Source organism: Botryllus schlosseri, chromosome 3, assembly GCF_051294905.1.
Source record: "Botryllus schlosseri isolate E-star chromosome 3, Bs_hap1, whole genome shotgun sequence".
Lineage (NCBI taxonomy): Eukaryota > Metazoa > Chordata > Ascidiacea > Stolidobranchia > Styelidae > Botryllus > Botryllus schlosseri.
In genome coordinates this window covers 22,376,039-22,384,652 of record NC_137238.1, presented here as the reverse complement: position 1 = coordinate 22,384,652, position 8,614 = coordinate 22,376,039, and the positions used below count along the sequence as shown (strand labels likewise).

General features: G+C 38.1%; 1 long non-coding RNA gene across 2 annotated transcripts; it reads right to left on the bottom strand.

Annotated features, from left to right (window-relative positions):
- Nucleotides 1-1,017: 1,017 nt before the first annotated feature.
- Nucleotides 1,018-8,011, bottom strand: LOC145436080 (uncharacterized). Of its 2 annotated transcripts, XR_013914168.1 has the most exons (4): nucleotides 7,952-8,011; nucleotides 7,605-7,699; nucleotides 7,175-7,271; nucleotides 1,018-1,311 (listed from the first exon to the last, which is right to left on the bottom strand). It is a non-coding gene; the product is annotated as an uncharacterized LOC145436080 (long non-coding RNA). The 2 variants fall into 2 exon arrangements; XR_013914167.1 differs by lacking the exon at nucleotides 7,952-8,011 and having other exon boundaries at nucleotides 7,605-7,874.
- Between the last annotated feature and the right edge of the window lie 603 nt (nucleotides 8,012-8,614).

Sequence of the window (8,614 nt, the reverse complement as noted above, 5' to 3'; positions counted from 1 at the left end):
GTGTTGGATAGAAATAACTTCTTTTTTCAAATTTACTGGCTAAAGATGCTACTGGTTGGATTCCAACCGGTGTAGGTGTAGTGTTGAATAGTATATTCATATTGGAATGAACCCCGATATTTTCGGATGTCATATTTTTGCCTGTCATATTTTGTGATACAATTGTTGATATACAAGGTTCTTTCAAATTCTCTACTAGTTGCTGACGATTATCCCTGATGAGTGTCTGCCGAAAATGTTTGGGTAAATATCCATATGAATAATATCAGTCAATCGTATATTCAAGTTCTGTACCTCCAAGAAGCTGTTCAAAATAGGGTTGTAGAGCTATAATTGTTGATGATCGGTGATGGTCATGGGGATCACTTTCTCGAGGTGGCCGTATTCTACACTTGACCCGAAAATTCTCGTGGTATAACTTCGCTTCTACAAGCTGGAATTGAATCGAATTGGGTGTGCAGTGTTTATAACGGCCCTAACATGTCATGTTTTTCAGTTATAGAATTGGACTTTAGATTTTGATATTTTTTCGGATCAGGATGGCGTTGGACGGAAAATCTGGCAAATATTTTTGGATCAGGATGGAGTAGGACTGAATTGAAAATTTTCAGGACGGGACTTGGACCGAAAAATATTACAGTCCGCTCATCACTGGTGTTGGGTGCAACTGTGGTTTGCGCGTTCTGTATGTCATACATGTCCGTAAATTCGTAGCATAGGCTACTACTGCTGAGTAGTAGGATAAAGCAATTTTATTGCCCGCCAATCAGAGAGCGCCACGTCATCATAATTGCCACGCCCCTTTTCATGCCCAACCCTAATCACCACGCCTATATGACGCCCATTGCCACGCCTAGATATTCTAATGTTTTGTGAATTTCAATACCGATTTCCCATGTGTATTTTGCAATATGTATTGAATAACTTGCTTCCGAGAAATAAATATCATTCATTATACGTTTGAATTCAGCGCTTTTCATATCTTCTAACACTTTACTCAGTCTCCTTGAAATAGCATTGTATAGTGTACGAGTTCATTTTATTTCGTAAAAAGAGCATATCAATGATATCGTTGATCGTTATTGCGTCGATTCACTAGCTGAAATCCTCCAGATCGGTTGATGTTTCGAGGTACACCGCTTTGCTGCCGTCCGACACTGCGATCCGAGTTCCTGCGTTCGATCTGACCGTTTGTTTGATGTAGCGATCACTGGCTTGTAGTATATACGATACGAGCGGAAGGTCGGGATTAGGAACAACTACGCTGGGCGAATAGATGACGAATTCATCAGCTCGCAGTATAACCGCTACCTGTATAATGTTTGCATGTCGAGTATAAGGGTATTTAACTCAGCACTAAAATGCCAACGGCTAGCCGCAGGGGTCCGGTTCTCGTTGCTATAATTAAACGAACACCTTCGCCGCAGGTACGCGATCACCGACGTTATAATGATAAGGACAAATTAGCCGCATGAAAGCGAGTCTAATGAATATAACGACAGACAACAAGTTAGTTGAAAAGTAAAACTAATCGTGACCGATGCAAGACGACGTGAAACAGCGCTTTCGCTCGATTCTTGTAGTGACCACATTTCATACGATTCAGTCCTTTTCATGTCACTAGAATAAGGGTGATTAAACCGACAGTGAAACGCCGCCGGCGTCCTATAACGTAATAATGTAAGCTGCGTCGGGTGCTGCTATAATGTTCGGAGCGAATATAGTAGAAAGTCCACGTCTGGACACCTGTATGCAGATGCGCATACTACCGTAGTAAAACACATAACAGAATGCAGGCAAAATTCGATATTGCTTTGTGATGATTTTGATGTTGTTCCATACCGATTGGGAAGATAGGACTCCTAATTTCCTAACTAACTACAAAATCCCTAGTAACATAAGTCGGACGCATAACGGAATTTACGCAAAATCGGTATTGCTCTGCGATAATTTTGACCACTATGTTTTGATAATAACTTGCTTCCGAGAAATAAATAACATTCATTATACGTTAGATGATACCTTTCCTTGATATTCTATTATGTGTATTTAGGGCTTATGCGACATCACTATGTTGGCGACAGGCCTGATTTGAACACACTAATTTTGCGAATTAAACTTATCGCTCAACACGGACACTCAATGAAGAGCACCCTGGAGACCCACATAAATGCTCCACAATTCTTGACATATAATATACTGAGCATATAATAAGATGACAAAACCTATACTTGAGTACTCCGAAATGTACAACTACTTTACCTTTTCACGACGTTTTTGTAAGATGAATACTAATTTTACTGAAAAAATGAAATTTATGTTCTCAAGTAGGTTTTTTGTCTACACGCACCAACAACTCAAGTATTTATGACACAGGAGTGATTCATTAAGTATAGCACAAGCAGGCCAAACCTATAATTGAGTGCTCCAAAATGTACAAGTACTTTGCTATGTACTCCCTCCACGTAAAAAGTGATAGATTTAGGCAAAAGTTGCTATAGAACTGCGTTAGTTTTAAAGTTGTTCCATCATGCAATGTGTGATGAAATTTGGTATGCTGCATAATCACAATGCCCTGGAGCTCATTTAGATACGTTTTTTTTTTTAATGTAGTTACACATTCTAGTTGTTTCGATGTAAGGAAAAAATCATTCGATAACTCGATAGTTAACACGCGTTGATGTAACTTTCCTCATTTGTATGCATAGCCTACGCGAAATTATTATTAGCATCTTCGAAACTTTTGGTCTAGTTCATCCGCTTGCATTTCGAAACGGACCATCACGACAAGACTCTAACCCACCACATCCGAGGTTTCAGTTGATCATATCGAAGAATATCATGTCCATTCGTGTTACCACCCACAGATTTCGCCATCCTCACACGGTAGTGCTAAGACACAGACAAGATGCGGTGCTGGAAATATTGAAAATGAGAAAGCAGACCTTGGTGTCATTTGATTTGGATTTTACACCCGATGAACCCACCATTCGTACTGCGCATTGGGATGAGGATTCTATCATTGATGTCGAGGGAAAGGAGATATACAGATTTGTTGGTGTCGTGAATATTCAACGAAAGTCGGGGTATATGCTTGTGCATGGTTCGCGTATTTGACTGTGAAGATATCGCTATACATAACGTGCTGTTCACCGTATCGATAGCACCAACGAATATCCGTGAAAGGGTTGTAATCTCGGTGAAATAGTGTGCGACACATTTTTCATGATTATTCGCTGCGCACTATAGATCGAATATCTCCAAGATTACTGCTAGTGATATATACGTCATAATGGATCGGATTAACCCGATGAACTGGTATAGGTTTGCACGAGAAAAACTTGAGCTATCTGACAATGAAATTGCCGAATGCCAATACATGGATTGCTATAACTTAACTGAGCAACGATATCAAATGATACAGTTATGGATTCGTAAAAATGGTCGTTACGCTACGATGAACAAACTTTAATTATTATTAGTTTACAGTTGTCTGTATCAGATACCTTCGAATAGATTGAGAGACATAACGTACTAAGAGGAAAATAATATTGTGTAGACTGGAGAATAATGAAGATGCTCTCAGAAGACTTCAATATCGGTTTATACGCAATCATATGCTCATGTATGCGAAGCTGGTATTGCTTTTACATCGCAAATCAAAAAAAAAAAGGATTCTGATATCAAGAAAGTATGCCAAGATCTGAAAGAAGCTCTACACCTTGTTCTGGACGAATAGTTAATGTGCTTGCCCGTTATTACCTCAAATAAACTGAACATGTGTATTTAATTGTGTAAAATGTGTTATAAAAGTCGGTCTACGGAAGTGAATAGACAAGTCTGGACCTGTCTATATTACAGCATATTGGAGATAGATTGTGAATGCGTGAGCTGGACTAACTTTTTACGTAGTTCGAAATCGCCACTTCTATACATTAATTCAAAGTATTTGTCAGTCATCGCAGCACCGCTCATATTGCGCACCATCTATTTATTTCACGGATAACAAATTACTCTTGCTTTTATCAGAGGATACTTTCCTAGGGTTTGCTTACTAACAGTACTTAGTTTTGATTAATGAAAAAATATAGTGATTGAAAATAGATCACTGGATTATAGTTTACAGAAAACTCCACAATTCTATGTGACGTCCTTGCATCCCAACAACCTTCGAACTATTCGCCACCTCATAAACACGCAATTTTTACAGGCTCACACACTTTGCTGCGTCTGAAGTAGAATTTCAGCGTCGTTGTTTGCTATAAGCCGGGAAATTAGAGTCGCTGCTTCGCGCAATTTTTACAGGCAGTCTCACACACTTTGCTGCATCTGAGCTTCATACTAATACATGCATAATTTTTTGCATGACGAGAAAACGGGTAATTGGTAGTTCGAAATCGCCACTTCTATACATTAATTCAAAGTATTTGTCAGTCATCGCAGCACCGCTCATATTGCCCACCATCTATTTATTTCACGGATAACAAATTACTCTTGCTTTTATCAGAGGATACTTTCCTAGGGTTTGCTTACTAACAGTACTTAGTTTTGATTAATGAAAAAATATAGTGATTGAAAATAGATCACTGGATTATAGTTTACAGAAAACTCCACAATTCTATGTGACGTCCTTGCATCCCAACAACCTTCGAACTATTCGCCACCTCATAAACACGCAATTTTTACAGGCTCACACACTTTGCTGCGTCTGAAGTAGAATTTCAGCGTCGTTGTTTGCTATAAGCCGGGAAATTAGAGTCGCTGCTTCGCGCAATTTTTACAGGCAGTCTCACACACTTTGCTGCATCTGAGCTTCATACTAATACATGCATAATTTTTTGCATGACGAGAAAACGGGTAATTGGTAGTTCGAAATCGCCACTTCTATACATTAATTCAAAGTATTTGTCAGTCATCGCAGCACCGCTCATATTACCCACCATCTATTTATTTCACGGATAACAAATTACTCTTGCTTTTATCAGAGGATACTTTCCTAGGGTTTGCTTACTAACAGTACTTAGTTTTGATTAATGAAAAAATATAGTGATTGAAAATAGATCACTGGATTATAGTTTACAGAAAACTCCACAATTCTATGTGACGTCCTTGCATCCCAACAACCTTCGAACTATTCGCCACCTCATAAACACGCAATTTTTACAGGCTCACACACTTTGCTGCGTCTGAAGTAGAATTTCAGCGTCGTTGTTTGCTATAAGCCGGGAAATTAGAGTCGCTGCTTCGCGCAATTTTTACAGGCAGTCTCACACACTTTGCTGCATCTGAGCTTCATACTAATACATGCATAATTTTTTGCATGACGAGAAAACGGGTAATTAAATCATCAATAAACGCCTCACCACAATTCTTGACATATAATATACTGAGCATATAATAAGCTGACAAAACCTATACTTGAGTACTCCGAAATGTACAAGTACTTTACCTTCACACGTCGTTTTTGTAAAATGAATACTAATTTTAATGAAAAAAGTAAAAATTATGTATATATAATTTATGAGCTATTCTAAAATTCGCTACGCCTGATCGTATCAAAGTCGCTCAACTATAGCATAGATTGTGCCAGCAAAATGCAAATTCGTATTAAGGGTAGCCTGCCTGGTCCCGCTTATTACTCGTAGATAGAATCGAAAAAACTAATCGAAAATATTTACGGAGTTTGGATGCGGCATATTCGGGCTTTTAAAACTTATTCATACTCATGATTCGAAATACTTTACCTAACTTATGTTTTCGACATAAGATAAGCGCGAAGTGTACAAATTTCGAAGTTGCGCAAATACCACAAACTTTGCTTGCTTTCAGAGCCGGCACTAAATGCAAGACAGACTTTACGCAAAACTTGCTATTCTGAAAATTTTGTCAAGGTAATGCTTTAAAAACTTATACTTGGAGCTTTACTTGAGTTTTATAAATTAACGTAAAAGTAGTCATTTCCGAGTAAGTAAAACGTTCGTATTGTAGGTTCATTTCTGCTTAATACTATAATTATCATGGAGTTGGAGCAGTCCAATATCAAAAACACCCGAAAGTATTTGTTGCATATAGCTAAAAACCTAATTGAGTACTCTGAAGAAGTGCAAGTAGCACAGTTTGTGGTATTTCTATGACATCGAAATTTAGCTAACCAGAACTTATACTTGAGTACTCCGAAATGTACAAGTACTTTACCTTTACACGACGTTTCTGTAAAATGAATACTGATTTTATTAAAAAATAAAAAAGCACGAAAAATTACATTTTATCCCAAACCATCAGAATACTAAAGTAGCTTATTGCGTATATGGACCTAATACTAAAGTGCGTGACACAGGAGTGATTCATTAAGTATAGCGCAAGCAGGCCAAACCTATAATTGAGTGCTCCAAAATGTACAAGTACTTCGCTATGTACTCCCTCCACGTAAAAAGTGACAGATTTAGGCAAAAGTTGCTATAGAACTGCGTTAGTTTTAAAGTTGTTCCATCATGCAATGTGTGATGAAATTTGGTATGCCGCATAATCACAATGCCCTGGAGCTCATTTAGACACGTTTTTTAATGTAGTTACACATTCTAGTTGTTTTGATGTAAGGAAAAAATCATTCGATAACTCGATAGTTAACACGCGTTGATGTAACTTTCCTCATTTGTATGCATAGCCTACGCGAAATTATTATTAGCATCTTCGAAACTTTTGGTCTAGTTCATCCGCTTGCATTTCGAAACGGACCATCACGACAAGACTCTAACCCGTCACATCCGAGGTTTCAGTTGATCATATCGAAGAATATCATGTCCATTCGTGTTACCACCCACAGATTGCGCCACTGCCTCATCAATAATTGTTACGTCATCATCATCACTAGCTTCCGACTCTTTACTATACATAACGTGCTGTTCACCGTATCGATAGCACCAACGAATATCCGTGAAAGGGTTGTAATCTCGGTGAAATAGTGTGCGACACATTTTTCCACAATTCGAATGCATGTCGGTTCATACTAAGACCATGTTACGGTCAAATATGTGTGTTTTTCTGTCTCCAAGTCAGCTACCCCCACATTGAATGTACAGAGTCGGTGTCAAATTTCTACAGCTACGTAAGGGAATTTTTAGGGTTACCCAGAATGACGATTTTTTCAATATATTTGAGAAATGACATAACGCACCTTTAGGGCTGTGCAATCTGTTCCATCATTATACGCTTGTAAGTCGCCCCGAGCATTCGTGTGTCAACGAGTATGCAGTAATCATTTTCTTCGCTACCTGAAATGGAACGATTTAGCTTCAAACTCAACGCATTAGCATAGCGAATTTAAGTATAGATGATAAATAATATACAGTATAGCTCTACCTAATTAATTCATAATATTGTAACCACAGCGAGATTCGAGTAATAAGCGGGGCTAGATAGTCTACCCTAAACAGAGAACTTGCATATACATTCGAATTTATGCGACTTCGGCTATATTGCCGGTTAACATTATAGCCGCGCACAGGACTGATTATTACGTTATAGCTATTTAAATGGTACGATATAGGAGAAATCTCTGTACGCTGGCGATTTTTTCATAATAGTTGAGAAATGATATAACGCACCTTTAGGGCTGTGCAATTTGCTCCATCATCATACGCTTGTAACTCGTCCCGGGCTTGAATGTGTCCGCGAATATATGCCGTGATCATTTTCTTCGCTACATGAAATGAGACGATATAGCTTCAAACTCAACGCATTAGCATGCTAAATTTAAAAAAATAGGTCGTAAATAATATAGCGAAGCTCTACTTAATTAAATCTTAATATTGTAATAGCACAAATTATGACGTAGCGTGATCTAGGTATTACTATAGATGTAATATATGATTATTCAGCATTCGAAATGATAAGCTTCAGCCATGAAACTCTGGTGATTTTTTCAATATAATTGAGAAATGATATAACGCACCCTTAGGACTGTGCCATCTGCTCCATCATTATACGCTTGTAAGTCGTCCTGGGCTTGCGTATGTCAACGAGTATGCTTATGATAATGCACCATGTCAAATTTTGTTACGCATTTCATGATTGAACAACTTTAAAACTAATCCAGTTCCATGCCGACTTTTGCGGGGGCGTAGCACGTACCTATGCATACTCAACTTTAATAACGGAATTACCGAGCTTAACATTGAATGCGCAACTTGAAGATCGGTTCATAGGTGTAGGACATTATGACAATGGAGCATACCACTGCGCTAACTTTCAGAATTGTTAAGTATAGTACTCGCACTTTGTGAGAATACCCAAGTAGGTTTTTTTTTTGCCTACATGCACCAAATACTCTCAAGTCCTTATGATATTGGAGTACATCAACTTCATGATAGCTAGAGTATTGAACAGAAATGAACCTAGAGTACTAACGTTTTACTTACTCGGAAATGACTACTTCTACCTTATTTTAAAGGATACCTCGTTCGAAGCGAAATTTATGTGGTTTTGGATAATATCCAATATGTAGGCTCACTTTGAAGGGTACTTCCTAAAACTCAAATATTGCGCAAAAGTACAATTAGGGATCTAAAAGTAACTAATATAGATGGTTATTTCCGTAGATAACTTACCCTCTACT